The following is a 17,299-nucleotide window of genomic DNA, read 5'->3' on the forward strand; positions in this document are numbered from 1 at the left end:
CAACAATTTCTAAGGCAAAAATAGCAAATAGATTTCTCACTATTCCTTAGAGATTTAAGTAAAAGAAAGAAAGAAAAAGCAAGAGAGAGAAGAAGAAAAGAAAGAAAGAAAGAAGGAAAGAATGAAAAATGATACAATGAAGAAGAAAGAATTGAATGTATTGTTAAATGTTGATTATACAACTAAGAATTCCTTTTTTTTTCGTAGATGAGAAAGAGAAAAAGAGATAGAGATAAAGAGAGAGGGGAGAGAGAGAGAGGGAGGGAGGGTGAGGTAATAGAAGAGAAGATTGTTATTTTCTCCCTCTTATAGAGAAAAGATTATAAATGGATGAAATTTTTGAAAGAAAAGAAAATGTAAATTCATCCCACATATTATACCTCTCTTTTTCTTCTAAATACACACACACACATGCACACATACATATATAAATACATACATACATACCCTAGTGAGGTTGACATCGTTGACAAGGATGATGATTGCACCTTCTCTACTATCATCCTACTTCCATTCATTCATCCTTCCTTCCTCATCTCGTCCTATTCATTCCTCCTTATATATATATTTTTTTCCTCTCTCTTCTTTCTTTTCAAATAAAAATTATATTTTTCTAAAGAGTATTGTCTTTTCATTCAATGTATGTCTCTCATCGTTTTTCTTCTTCTTCCTCTCCCTCCCTCTCTCTCTCTCTCTCTCTTTTCCACCTTTCATAAAACTAAGCCAACAATTCAATTCAATTCCATCCATTTCATTTCATTCCGCTCGTTATAACAATTCCACATTCTATCAGATGTGACACCCTCGCCTATCCCACCACCCTCTTTATTTACTTATATGCATTTCACTCATCTTACATGGATTACTTTGCAGGAGAGGCTATCATCAATAACTATTATCGCTTTACCACACACACACATACACACACATACACATACACACACACACATACACATACACATACACACATACACGCGCACATAGCTAATCCACTTCACTTTTTCGCCTTTTAATACATTAACTTGTTATTATTAACTCTATGAATAATAATACTTAATTATTATTCATTGCATAATTTAATTTAAGAAAATTTTCCCACACGTCCCCACTCGTCATCTATAATTACGCATAAAAACAAATCACGTGAATTATATGATCAATACGTTACGTGAACTGACAAACGCACACATGTTATGGTGAGTGAGTGATGATGATGTACAGATCAATTGATAACAGAATGATGGATGCATGCCAACAGAGGTTGACATTGTTTTCTCCTTTAGCTTGTCCTATTTACACAAACAAACAACTCTAGTAGACATGTGACATACAAAAAAAAGAAAAAGAAAAAAACCGAATGAAACCACAAATAATAACAATCTAAAACAAATAATTGCACTAAAAATGCAACAAAAAAAGAGACGTAAGACTACACGTAATGGTACAGAGATTACACGTATACAAAATAGTGATCACACGTAACGATAAAGAGATTACACGTATACAAAATAGTTTTAACTATTTGAGAAATAGAAAAAAGTATGCTTTATCAGAAAAGAAAAGAAAAAAAAAATCGTTCAATATGGGCAAAATGCCATCAATTGGTTGAACTATTTTGATAAATTTTTTTTAAAAAAAAAAGGAAAAGAAAAAAGAACGATGAAATATGTTTAACAAAAAAAAAAATAATTTAACAATGATTATTATTTTGAATTTTACGATAATCTTTCGAACAAAAAAAGAAAAAATGGCGGCCTTTTTTTGTAGGAAAAAAAATTTTTTTTTTTTTTTTGTTAAAAATTTGTATAAAAGATAGGATTAATGCGAAATTAAATGGAGGTGAAAATTGAATGGAAACTACATCGTATCAATTTTTATTTTAGAAGAAAAAAAAATGATTTCTCAGCTATCATTTAATAGATATTTCTATCTCAATCAATTATATTTAAAAAAAAAATGAATTGAAATATTTTAAAATTTAAAAAAAGAAAACAAAAACATTTTACAATATAAATTACCTTTCTTTTTTCTTTTCTCATTGCAAACTTTATCTAATTAAACCTAATATTACAATTTTTTGTACAATGGAAATAATTATGTTATATCACAACATGTATAATTCTAAATTTAATTAAATTACTAAATGCAAATTAGAAATCATTTTCATTCAAAAAAATAAAAATAAACTTTTTTCATCTCATTTCTTTTGCTAATTTTTGCACAATTTCTAAAAAAAAAAAAAAAAAAAAATTATATGCAAAAGAAAAAATAAAATAAAAGAGAAAGAAGACGAAAAAAAGAAGAAATCGAACTGCAAATTTAACTCAATTTTAGAAAAGTAAAATAACAAAAAGAGAAAGAAAAGAAAACGAGGAATATTATAGTTGTTTATAATAGAAAGGACAAAAAAAAAAAAAAGGAAAAGGAAAAAATTTTTTCAATTATTTCTTATAGAATTGAAATGAAATTTTTTCCAAGATTTCAAGACAATATGCTAAAACAAAAATGATAAAAAAAAAGAGAAAAGAGTGTAAATAGAAAGAGAATTGAAAAAAAGTTAAAAATGTTGATTGAATTGATGATAGAGTAGACTGTTGTGACAAAAAATTTCTCAACAAAATTCTTTTCATCATTTTGCAAAAAAAAAAAGAAAAGAAAAAAAGAAAAAGAAAAAGCTATAATCCTTTATCGCATCTTAATTGGCATATTTAAATAAGAGTTACTGCTAATATTGGAAAAAAAAAAAAAAAAACATAGGAAAAAATGCAAAAATAAAGTAAATAAATAGAAGAGAGAAAGAGAAGAAAAGAATGAGAAAAATAGTGCTAATTAAAAAAGCCTTCTTAAATTCATTAACAAAAAATTATTAAATTTAATAATCGAAAAAGAAGCAAAGAATAATTTGAAAAAAAAAAAGAAAAAAAGAAAAACACATATTATATATATTTTTTTTTTAAAAAAAATAATTTTAAAGTTGGAAATGTGAAAAAAACCCTCTCTCTCTCTCTCTCCCTCTCCCTCTCTCTGTTTTAAACTTTTTAAAGTAATCATTGTTCGAGTAAATAACTCAAAAAGGAAATTATCATTTTTCTTCCTCTCTTTCTCTCCTTTTTTTAAATTAGCTATCATTTACGTATAATCTTTGATCAAATCAAATCAAATAAACAAATAAATGATAAAATGTTACACACATTTCATTTAAATCAATCTAATATAAACAACAAATTAATTTACTCTTTTTTTTTTATTGTTTTCATTAATTTAAATGAAAACAAATTTGAAAAAAAAAAAAAAAAGGCAAATGAAAGAGAAAATTTTTTATCACTCATTCACTAATTCTCTTATCATTTCTTATCATTTTCTCATACACTCTTTCATACATTTATTTCTCTTCCTCTTATCACTCATTTTATTTCATTCTTTCTCTTTTTCTTTTCTTTACTCATTCATTTCAATCATTTTTTTTTTCATTTCTTACAAATCATTCTTAATTTACAATGTACATATGTACGTATACATCCGCATGTGTGCGTGTGTGTACGTACCTGTACGTACGTGTATGTGTGTATGTACATGTATGTATATATGTATGTGTGTATGTATATATATATATGTGTGTGTGTGTGTGTGTGTATGTGTACATGCATGTATATGTATGTGTGACTAAACATTACACCTGTTCTTGTTGTTATTATTATTATTGTTGTTATTGACATTATCAATTGGACTCATTCTAAACTTCGATAACGACCTTTTAATGTTTCAATTATTAACTATTTCAGCATCAGATGTAATGTTTTCAAAAGGGAAAATTCCCTCCTGTCACTTTTCAAATCGATTTCTTATTCGTTTAACCAATGAAATAGAAAAAAAAGACAAGATGAGAGAGAGAGAGAGAGAGAGAGAGAGAGAGAGAGCGAAATGATATAATGAAGAAAAAAAAAACGAAAATTCTGCAAAACTTTGTTTTTACTTCATACATTTTCTTTGCCATACAAATACATACATCAACATACACACATACACACATACATACATACATGCATACATACATACATACACATACACATACATCAAGAAGCCAACAAACAATTTCTCGGTGATTCTTTGGCATACGTTCATTCCTCGGCCACCACCTCCCCCTCCTCCCTCCATCGTCTCTTGAAACAACTCAATGTTAATAATTGAATAATATTGACATCCTTATATAACGCAATACCATTACACACACTCTCTCTCTCTCTTTCTCTCTCCCTCTCTCTTCCTTTCTCTCTCCCTCTCTCTTCCTTTCTCTCTCCCTCTCTCTTCCGATAAACTTTTTAAAACAATTTTGACAACATAGTTGCTTCACTTATATGTTTCATTCAAAATGGCAATTAAATAATATAATAGATTGACAAAAGGGGGGGGGGGGTGGGCATACAGGTATCACTATATAACGACAGATTACAAAAGGTCAAATGGACATTGACCTTTAATGCTATTAATTATGAAATGAATAGATGTGCAATTGAAGTGTATTTAAAATATTAATTATATGCAATAAATTGTATTATTTTCTCAGTAATTCATTTTTTCATTTTTTTAATTATACACAATAAATATGCTTAAAATCATTAAAATTATAACATTAATGTGCAATTGAAGTATATTTAAATTAAATGAAATTTGTTTAATTTAATATATCAAAAAATATATGTTTGATTAATTATATACAAAACTAAAATACTGAAAAAACAAATTTAGCTTTTTAAAAATCTTTTTTTAAAATATTGCCGTGCACAGAAAAAAAAAAAAAAAAAAAAGGAACGAACCGACAAATTAAAGAAATGGAGACATTTTTCAATGAATTTGTAATGTTTTTGGTAGATAGCGGGGAGGAGTGGGTATTGGGAAGGGTAGGGTAGGGATGGACGGGTAGTTGGAAGAGGGAGAGAAGAGGAAGATGGGCAAGGTATAGTGACACGGATACATCATTTCAATTTTCTTCTCTCAGCCCTCTCTCTACCCGCAGATGGTTGCAATGTCCCCGTACGTACCCGGGGGTTGGCATGATAATAATGCCTTTCACCTTCTTCTTCATTTCCATTCTTATTTCAAAATTCATCTCATTCCCTATTTCACATTTTCATCTTTGCAAAAAAAAAAAAAAACGGAAAACTAAAAATCGTAAGAGACATACATACATACACGCATACATACATAAATACGTGTATACATACATGCATCACATACAAACATACATACACATACGTACATGCATGCATGCATTTATTTTACATTATAAAATATTACGTAACGTAATCAACTTGTGTATATTTTTCACGCAATACGTTTCAGTCATTCACGCATACAACGAAAAACTGTACGAGACATACATGTACAAGCATGCATGCATGCACGCGTGCATGCCTTTTTTTTGACATTATAAAACATTACGTGAACGTGACGTATTCAATTTATATATGTTTTTTACGCAATATACTTTCAATCATATAAGCATAAATCTTTTCTTCTAATAATCATCATTATCACTGATAATTTGGATGATCTAAAAATTAATTTTTTTTTTTAAAATTTATTTAAAAATGTTTAAAATTAATTTTTATCTAAAAAAAAAAAAAAGGAAAAAGAAAAAAGAAAAAACAAGAAAAGACAAAATGAAACAAATTAACAACAACTAAGAGAATTTATTTCATTCATCAATTAAAAAAAAAAAAAAAAACTAAAGATCTATGACAATTTTTTTCTTTCTTTTTTCTGTTTAAAAAATTTTTAAGATCAATGATATCATTCATCTTATAAAATTTGTCAATTATTTAGCATTTACTTATCATTAATATCAATTATAGAAAAAAAAAAGAAGAAACGTCGATTCTAATCATTTATTTATCAATTTTTTATTATCACTATTATCATTTCTTAATCAATTTTAATTTAAAAAAAAAAAAAACTTGACTGAATGAGTTATTATCAATTTATCTTTTATCATCAACCGCTACTCGCTTATCACTATTATCATCAATGGCCCTATCATTGATATTAATCTATTACATCCTCCTTTTTTTCCTCTCTCTCTCTCTCTCTCTCTCTTCCTCTTCTTGTCTCAATAATTTAGTTTAAAAATAAATTTCATGTGACAATTTAATGAGGGATATTTTAATACTTTCACTTAGATTGAAAGATGAAAAATGACAATTGAAATTACAAGAAAAATGAAAAGTAAATTATTATAAATTTGCATTTATTTTCTATAAATATAAATAAGTTTGATAAGTTGCTTAATATATTATTTAAAAAACTAGTCAATGATATAAAAAAGTGTAATATAAAGTTGTAATTTGTTAATAAATAATTGTTTTCATATCTTATTACACTCAATAATCATTATTAATTATTACTGATTAATATAAATATAATCTGATATGCTTAATCGATTACAGTAAATAAATAAATAAACAGATATAATATAGTAATTTAATTACTTAGCTAGGTAATAAAAAGTAAACAATTTGAAAAGATATTTTATATATTAAAAATAAGCAATGATAATTTATCATAAAAGCACGCGGTAATTTAAAAACATCAACAAGATCTCTGATCTTTTTCATTTCCCAAACAACTGTTAGTAGTTTTCCTTAACCTATTAAAATGTTTATCAAACATAAAAAGGATAGAGGAATGATGATAATAAGAGAGAGAGAGAGAGAGGAAAGGGATATTATTTAAAGAATGAAGGAAGGGACATTTTGTAATGACATGTTGTTATGAGGAAAATCGGATGAATAATAAATATTTTTTCCTAACTAAAAATAAAATGTTAACTTTTTTTTTTTTGCAAAATTTATTTTTAAAATTTAAAATTTTGGTAAGAAAAAAAAATTAATAATAATGAATTAATAAATACGAAATTAATTTAAAATATTAGTTTTTAAAAAAAAAGAAAAACAATAAACAAAAATTTCACACCAAATTTAATCATTTTCTTCGCTATTACACATTCATAATAGCTATTTCTTTTTCAATTATGAATTTCGATAAAAAAAAAAATTGCAGCTTAACAATATGTAAAATGAAAAAATTATTGAAAAAAATAAACAAATAAATAAATGAAATGAGCAAAAATCAAAAATCGAAATTCAGAGAACGATTAGTAAATAATGTGAAAATTTAATTGTTACAATTTATTATTTGTTATTATTTATCATTTATTATTGTTTATTATTATCATTAATTATTATTATTATTTAAAACAACTTTTTTTTTTAGTTAGAAAATTTTATAAAAAAAAAACCTCTGCTTTTTTTTTTTTTTTTTTTTTTTTGGAATTTTTAATCGTTGATGATTAAATTTTTAAAAGAGCAAACAAAATTGCAAAATCCGTTGGGAGAGAAGAAAATATCACTTGTTGTCACGAGTGATTAATTAACATACCAGTACAGTGTTAATAATTTTATATCAGTGCACACAAACGGGTGATAATTAGCAATTAGCAATTTTTCATTTTGGCCAAATTTTAGAAATGACAGAAAAAAAAAAACAAGTCGAAATGTCCTTTTTGTTTGGTTTTATTTTTCCTTTGTTTTTTGTTTTTTTGTTTTTTTTTTTGTTATATAACAAAATTGGTACAGAAAACATTATTTATCATTTTAAAAATTAGGTTAATTTGGAACAAAAAAAAAAAAAGAAGAATGCAACTTAATTTCAAAATTAAATTTTTCAAAATTTATCTGATATTATAATTTTAATTATAAATTTTCAAAGATTACTCTTTTATATTTCTCCTCTCCTCTCACTCTCTTTCCCTCTCTCTCTCTCTGCCTCCCTCTCACCCTGTCTTTCTCTTATTTTTTTATTTTGTAATAAAAAAAATAATATAATTGATAGATTTTTTTTTCTGTTGTTAAAATTGCGATGAATTCATAAAATCATTTTCGTTTATTAAAATTTAATTTCGGATAATTAACTTTGATATGGGAAAGAAATAAAATACTAAAAATAATTTTAGAAAATTCAATTTATGTTTGTTTTCAAAAGGTCATCGTCGTTTAATATGATCGGTCATTCCATTGAAACACTCAAAATCTCATCATAATCTCTTCTAATAATTACTTTCATATATTCTCAAATGCATTCTCATTTCTTCCTAATATTAACTATATTTAATATTATTTCTTTTTTTTTCTTTCCAGGAAAAAAACAAAGCAAACAAGTAAACAAACAAACAAACAAACAAACAAACAAGCAAACACATTCATTTTCTGCAATCAATACGGAGAAAAAAAATAATTCAATATTTCGAGGTGAATTTGAAAAAAAAAAAAATTAAATTAAAACTTACTGAAAAAATATTATTTTAATAATATCTACATTAATAGCAACAGTAATAATAATAGTAATAATAATAATAATAATAATAATAATAATAATAATAATAATAATAATAATAATAATAATAATAATATTAATATGAAAATACGTATAAGGAATAAAATAAGAAAAATTATTGTTTTGTGCATTTTTGATAATTTCAAAAGAAAAAAAACAAATAAATAAATATATAATGAATAAAAAAAAAAAAAAGAAAAAAGGAACTAAACATATATCATATTTATTTGATATCATTAAAAAAAAAAAATGATTATATTTATGAGCATTCAAATGATATTTTTCTGTCCTTGACAATTTTAAAAAAAAAAAAATTTTTTTCTCTAATTTTTTTTAAAAAAAAAAAAAGGAAAGAAAGGAAGAAAAAAGGAGGGCAATAGAAATATTATATGTTATTTATCAAGGCTATTCACCCTTTTTTTTTTTTTTTTTTAATTTTAGTTTTTTTTTTTTTGTTAAAAATATACATAGATAGAAACTAAATACGGGAAATGAATGAATGAATGAATGATGCAAATGGCGCAAAATGCTCTCTCAATTCAATTTTTAAATTATTTCTAAATGGGCCAATTTTTGAAAATTTTCAAAAAAAAAATTTTTTTTGAAGTATTTGCAATTTTAATTTTCTTTTTTTTTTTTTTTTTTACATATGAATGTTAACAAAACTATTGAAAATGATTAATTAATTAATTAATTAAGATTGTTAATCTTAAATGATTAATTAAAATTATCCTAAATGATTGAAAAAAAAAAAAGAAAACACAGCAAAAAATGAAAATAATCTCGATTAAAATTTTAATTAAAAATAGCAATCATTATTAGGAAACTAAGATTATTAAGAAATATGATCAATAAGAAAAAATAAATAAATAAATAAAAAGCTCTTAAATAATTTTTAAAAACTTTAAAAAATTGTTCGTTTTTTTTTTTTCTCTATTAGTTATAATAGTTAAAATAATAAGATTTTTTTAGTCTTTTTTGAAAATGTATTATAGTAATAATAATAAATCATTAAAATTACTACTTTGAAATATTCATAAAAAACAAATAGAGGGAGACAGAGAGAGAGAGAGAGAGAGAAAGAGAAAAAAGAGAGCATTAGAATTAAGTATCAAATAATAATGGAATAATTATTGGACGATGTGATAATTAATTTTGAAAATTTTTATAAATTTTTTTTAAAAAAAAAAAAATAGTCATTATAAAATGAAATAATTATATGTTTATTAATTGAATGAATAAAATTATTCATTGCATCAATTTGATTCGAACTAAATAATATAAATTTTATGCTTATTATATGACCAATATAATAAGTTAACCTTTGATGTTTATTGTCTAATTTAAATTCAAATAATTCATTGTTAACTATCAGACAACAATGACCTTTTCAGTCAGTCAATCAGTCAATTCATATTAAAAAGCTTTCAGAAGAATTGGAATTAAATTATCCCATTTCAAATTCAATGAAAATGAAATAAATGAATTATACACATTCACATCAATTTTTAGTAATCTGGAAGAAGAAAAAAAAGTATCTATGATATGTAAAATTTAACAATAAAAAAAAAAAAAAATGAAAAGAGGAAAGAAACAAAGAGAGAGAGAGAGAGAGAGAGAAAGTATAAATGGTTTAATTTTTGTTAATTATAAATCAAAAAAATAACACTATCAAAGTTTTTTTTGAAAAATTTTCAATCAGTATTTAGATAGCCATTCATTTGAAACCATTTCAATTCCTAATTAATTAACTTTTTAAAATCATTTTATGTGTTAATTTTATTATGTTATAAAAACATTGTAATTAAATATATATAAATAAAATTAAGATATATATATATATATATATCTATATAATTTAGCATATTTTTAATTTTTTTTTTTTTTTAAAAAACATTTTTACACATTTTAATTATGTCTTTACATTAAATTTTAATGCATAATTTAATTCGGCTAGAGATACAAAATTATTAATCTAATTTATATGAATAAAAAAAAATATATGAATAGCATATACAATAAGATGAACATATTCCAGATTTGATTAATTTTTTGATTTTAAATCTTGATTTAAATTATCTTACTTGTTGCACTGACAATTGTCAGTAAATGAAATAATTAAATAAATTATTTGATTAATTCATTCATTCAAGCGTTAATTTTTTTTTTTTTAAAAAAAAAAAATCTATGAATAATGAAATTATGTCAGTCTTTCTTTCTTCCTTTTTTCGTTTTTTTTTTTTTTGAACAAGTAAAAGTTCAAAAGAAATGAAAATTTGGAGTGAAAACTTTTTAAAAAAAAGTAAAAAAATAATTATTTTTATAATTAATGAATAGAAAATTTTCAATAATTTTGTTTAAATACTATTCAATTTATTTCAACATTTCTAATATTTAGAAAAAAAAAATCAAAAAAATAAGACATTAGTCATACATAAAACAACTGATGAACTTAATATCTTAATTAAAATTATTTTATTCATTATTTTCCTCCATCTTTTATGCATTTACAATAATATTTTAAAAGTGAACAAACACAAACTTTTAATAAAGCAAAATTAAAATTCAAGCAGAAAATAATGTCAGACAATTTCCTCTCAACATATTAATAATTTATATTAAAATCAATTTCACTTTATGCATCAATTATTCTGCTTTTTGTATTACCAATTATAATGCTTTTATTCTCATTTTAGCATTTACAATATTACTTACTTTTATTACTTATTACACATCACTTACTTTGATTACTTATTACACATCACTTACTTTTATTACTTATTAGCATCACTTACTTTTATTACTTATTAGCATCACTTATTATGTTTTTTTTTTCTTTTTTAATTTTAGTCTTATCAAATGTAATGAATATTACTTTTTATATTATGTTCCAATAATAGATAATTGCCATTATTATTATTATTTTTTCCTTTTGCATAATTAGCTATCATTTTCATACCGTAAACCATATGAATAGTTGATTAAAATCTTCAATTTCATTATTTAATTTGCAATTTTTAAAATTGATTTAACATCTGCTTGTTATCATAACTTTTTATCTCTTAAATTTCTTTAAATCTTATATTTTTTCCATGATTTTTTCCTCCCTCTCCTCCTCCTCTTCCTGCTATTTCGTTTACATTCTCTGCTAAATTTCATTTTCTAAAAAAAAGGTAAATTATTATCATTTATTATTATTATTATTAATAATAATTATTATTATTTTTACTATTATCATTATTATTTATTATTAATATTACTAATCGTCGTAATCATCATCATTACCATCGTCAACAACAAATATCAATCAGTTTGAAGTCGTCTTAAAAGTAATTAGTTGAATGAGTAAAGCTATTAAACTTCCATTGAAAATCCATTCATTCTGCAAAGCTCATTTGTCTTTAATCCCAATTGGATTCCTTCTTATCCATCCATAACATATTTAGCTATTGCAGTAATTTTAGGATTCAATTCAATTCAGCTAAATTCATATAAACGCAATTATTCAAACACACATACACACATACATACATACATACATACAGACACACACACACACACACACACACATACACACAATGGCAAAATGCAATCAAATTAGGAAGATAACTTGGAAAAGTCTATTGGCTTATTTAATCTTTTAAATTAACAAAACCATTAATACTTCTTCATTATTCAAAATGGCTAAGAAATTAATGCATTAATTCTGAGTTACTCTAATTTCATCAACACATCATTATCATCATTACTAATATTATTAATTTCATCAACACATCATTATCATCATTACTAATATTATTAATTTCATCAACACATCATTATCATCATTACTAATATTATTAATTTCATCAACACATCATTATCATCATTACTAATATTATTAATTTCATCAACACATCATTATCATCATTACTAATATTATTAATTTCATCAACACATCATTATCATCATTACTAATATTATTAATTTCATCAACACATCATTATCATCATTACTAATATTATTAATTTCATCAACACATCATTATCATCATTACTAATATTATTAATTTCATCAACACATCATTTCATTTCTGTAAAATCAAAGATTATATTATAATTTCATCCTTCCTTCTCTTTCATTCTATTCTCACTAATTCATTTATAAATCAATGGTTGTCTCCTTTATCTGCAAATATTTGATAGTTAATTAAATAGTAAAAAAAAAAAAAAATGTACATCAAATGGTCGAAATTTTCATTAAGTATAAATTTAGCATTTTTATTTATAATATAATTAAAGATGTTTAATTATAAATTATAATGTCACTTAAACATATATAAAGATAAGAAATGATTGATGAATGATTGAAGAAATGAAATTAATCTTTCTTTCAACACATGTAAACATAAATATCAATCATAGCTTATTAATCATAGAAATTAATAATTAATTGATTACTTACACAGTGGAACATAAAAGCAGTGCTAATAATAAATTTAATAGGGAATGTGATAAGACTACTATTTATTATTATCATGATTATTATTATTTATTATTATTATTGTTATTGTTATTATTATTACTATTACTACTATTATTATTATATAGCACATACCAATAAACAATACTAATTATTGATAAATTTTATTAACCAATGATTAAACTTTTTTTACTGCATTGATCAATTGAATACAACTATAATATTTATGAAAATAAAATTAAATATCTAATTTGTCATTTGCATATTCCATTGTCATTTCAATTCTTTATACAATCATTTAACAATTTAAGCAAAATTATTTCATTAAAAAATTTTTAAAAATTCTTTCTTTTGAACTTTACAAAGAAAATTTTGGCACTTTGGAAATTTCAAATAATTAAAGTCATTATATGAATTATGATTCATAATTTTCTTCCTTTTCGTTGGAAAGAAATGTTGGATAAAGACACACATACACGTGTATACGTACACAGACACATATACACGTACGTAAGTACATAATACACATACATACCGTACATCATATGTACAGACAAGACATACATGTGCACACACATACATGCATGCATATAGACATGCATACACTCATATACACATACACATACACACATACATATGTAGGTATAGAGCGAAGCATGCACTTACGTACGCGCAAAAGACGCGCGCAAAGGCGCATACATACATTGGGGACACGCTTCATCAATATATACATTATCTTATAGGATGATGGAAGAAAAGAGGGGTAAGTAGGACAACCTTTGATTTTATGATTTAATGAAGAGAAGAAGAAGGAGAGGGAAAGAGAGAGAGAGCGAGAGAGAAAGAAAGATAAGGAGGTCTTATTTTTTTTTAGTTTTAATTTTATTTCGTTCAAATTGAAGAAAATATTAGAAGATGAAGAGCCATATAGAAAGACCATAAAAGAGCATATGAAATGTTTTAAGGGAAAAGAGAAAAAAAAAATTTGTCTTGAAAAAAAAAAAAAACTAACAAAATGACAAATAAATATAACAAAAAGTAGAAAGAAGAATAGCAAATGAAGGGAAAATTATGAAAGATTTAAAAAGAATTAAAAAGATTTAGTAATATTAAAATTTGTAAAACAAATTTTATTATATAAAAGAAAACAGATGTATTCTTTTACTGTAACAAAAATCACTTTTTTTTTTTTTTTTCCATTCTTTTCTTTTTTTCTTTTTCCATTCCCTTTCTCTCGCTTTTTTTTTTTCCTCTCCCTCCTCAGTTATTATTCATTTCAACTCGTTTATTCGAGAACTGATCTGATTTTCATTTTTTTACAATCAAAAAATGACAGCACACTTTCTTTTTTTTTATTTCTCCTTCATGGAAAAAATATATTTTTGGAATGCTCAGAAAAAAAAAAAAAATTGCTTTAAATTGAAAATTGAAAATGCTTTTCAAAAGTAAAATATAAACGTTCTATTAAAAAAAAAAAAAGAAAAGAAAAAAAAATGCATCAATGATTGCATTTGTGTAAAATGAAGTATAAAATTTGTAAATAAGCTTTATTTTAATATTTTGCAGATGAAAAAAAGGAAAAAAAAAGATTTTTTTTTTTGTTGCATAAAACTAGCTATATTTTTTATTCTAGTAATTAATTAATTAGTTAATTAATTAGCTAATTAATTAACTGAATGATATTTACAAATAAATTCATAAAATTGACTTTTATCTATTTATATATAAATCAAAAAAAAAAGAATCTATTTGTTAGAAATGAGATAGAATTTAATTTATTCTAAAAAAAAAAAAACCGGTTGATCTAATGCACACAAACATATTTCATTCATATCATTCATTCCTTACTATATCATAAATATAAACACATTTGATGAATAATTTTAGAATTAAAAAAGAAAAAAAAAAAAAAAAAACATTTTGAAAGCATTTAGAATGAAACAAATAAATGTTTTTGTTACAATCAAAAATAAAAAAAAGGAAATTACGTCTCTCTCCAAAATATCATACATTTTCTATTTATTTGTTAATTAATTTAAATTTGATAAAGTGAAAAGTGAAAAAGTAACGTTAAAAATTTGCTCATTTTGCGGTTCATTTCATTTCATCATTTGCTGTCTGTGTATGTATGTATGTATGTGTATGTATGTATGTATGTACGTACATGTATGTATATATATATATGCATGTGTGTATGTGTGTATGTTTATAAGATATTTTGTAAAGACTTGCATTATTCCAACACATACATTTCTCTTCTTTTTTTTTTTTTTGAAAAAAAGGGAACACATTTTAATTTCTTTCCATCGTTAATAAATCAATTTGAAAATCGCTTAGACAACTATAAATGTATGACACATACATACATACATACATACACACACATATATATATATACATACAAAGCTGCATCCACATGCACATACATATGCACACACATATATGCATACAGACATACATGCACACACATACACATACACACGCATACATGTATATGTTGATTTTTTGAGAGAAATTTTGAATGAAATTTGAACGCAATGAAATTTTCTCTATTATTATTTGAAAAAAAAAAAGGCATATTAAAAATATAAATTTAATGCAATTTTTTATTTTGCATTAATTTACCAAATTAATTGTTTTACTTTTATTTACTTATTAAACTAACTCATTAAAATATTAAGTAATACTTATATGTATAGCAATATTTTAGCAATAATTAAGCGGAAAAATAAGTAATATGCTAACAATATTAATCCATTAAACTTATATTTGGAATTGATAATGGCAACTGATTATTGGTTTATGATAATTTATGATATTTAGAAATATAAAAATGATAGGAGAAAAATTTAACAATAAAAATTTTTTTATTATATTGAAAAATTTTTTCCTTTTTGCGAATTTATTTTCTATAATAATTTAAGGTGTAAAAATAAAGAAAAAATGCGATAATAGTTTCTTTTTTTTTTTTTTTTTTTTGCTTTTTTACTATTTTGTTAAAATTTCTTTTAAAAGTATATTTTATTATAAAATATATGAAATTTTATATGTATCAATTATTTTTGAACAGATTTAATAATAAAATGAAATCAGTTATTATAAACTAATTAATTTAGCAGCTACAATAATATTGAATTAATGTATACTTTAAATGGAATATAGAAATGAAATTATTTTATATCAAATATGAGATATACTTAACTAATTAATTAATTAATCAAATTAAGTGAAAGAAATAAACATTAAATTAATGTTACATATTGAAATAAAAAATTTAGAAATTTTTCTTTTTTATTTCTTTGAAAATGCTAATTAAATTACAGATCTAATACATCACACTAATTGTCACTTAGTGAACACAAATTGACAAGGAACGATAAATAATAATCAAACTGATAAATTTTACTTTCACTTCTCTCTCCTTCTCCCTCTCTCTCTCTCTCTCCCTCTCTCTCTCTCTGTATCATTCTTTCTCTCATATTATTTTGTTAAATGATTAAAAATGCATTTACTTTAAACATACAAAAATAAAAACATTTTATTTACTTTAAACATACAAAAATAAAAAATAATTATTATTACAGTTATTTTTATTTTTTTTTATTTTTTGAAATTTCTATTTTAAATACAATTTTTAATTTTATTGCGAAAATTCAATTTTTTTTTCCTTTTTTCTTTTTATTTTTTAAAAAATGAAAAATTTAAGAAATTGTCAATATTAAACGAAAAAGGAAATTGCAAACATACAAAAAAAAAATTGCTAATAAAAATTACTGAACAACAAAAAAAAAAAAAAAAAAAAAAATCAAATTATCAACAAATCTTAACTTTTACAATAAAAAAAAGAGGGTGCAATTACTAATATTTAAAATTCATGTAAGGTAATAAATTAATTATAAACAAATATAGGACGGATTTAATTTAAAAAAAAATTAAAAATTCATACAGTTGTAAAAATTAATAATTTGATAAAGATTTAGTAAAAAAAATTAAAAGTACATTTTAATTGCTTCAAATACATTTTAATAATTTCAACTAAATTTATTTAAAATGAATTAGAAATTAAAAAAAAAAAAAATTTGCAAGAATTTTATATGGAATAACTTATGCTTCTTATATAAGTTTAAAATCTATCAAATGATATGCATAAAAATTTTATCAAATTATTTGAAAATGAAAAAGAAAGACAAAAAGTTGAAAAAAATTTTTATTTTATCATTAAAAAAAAAAAAAAAAAAAGGAAATAATAAATTGAAAGATGAAACTTTTTAAAAACTGTTTAATTCATATAGCAAAAGGAAATAAAAAAGAAAAAAAAGAAACGAAAGTACTACTTTGATTTTTGTTTTTGCTTTTTTTTTTTTTTTTTTTTTTACTTATTTTGCAAATAAAACTTTATTTTGTATTAAATATGAAAATTTTAATTTTTCCTTTTTTCCACTTTTTTAAC

The sequence above is a fragment of the Brugia malayi genome (assembly GCF_000002995.4).
Source record: "Brugia malayi strain FR3 genome assembly, contig: Bm_v4_Chr3_scaffold_001, whole genome shotgun sequence".
NCBI classification, from domain to species: Eukaryota; Metazoa; Nematoda; class Chromadorea; order Rhabditida; family Onchocercidae; genus Brugia; species Brugia malayi.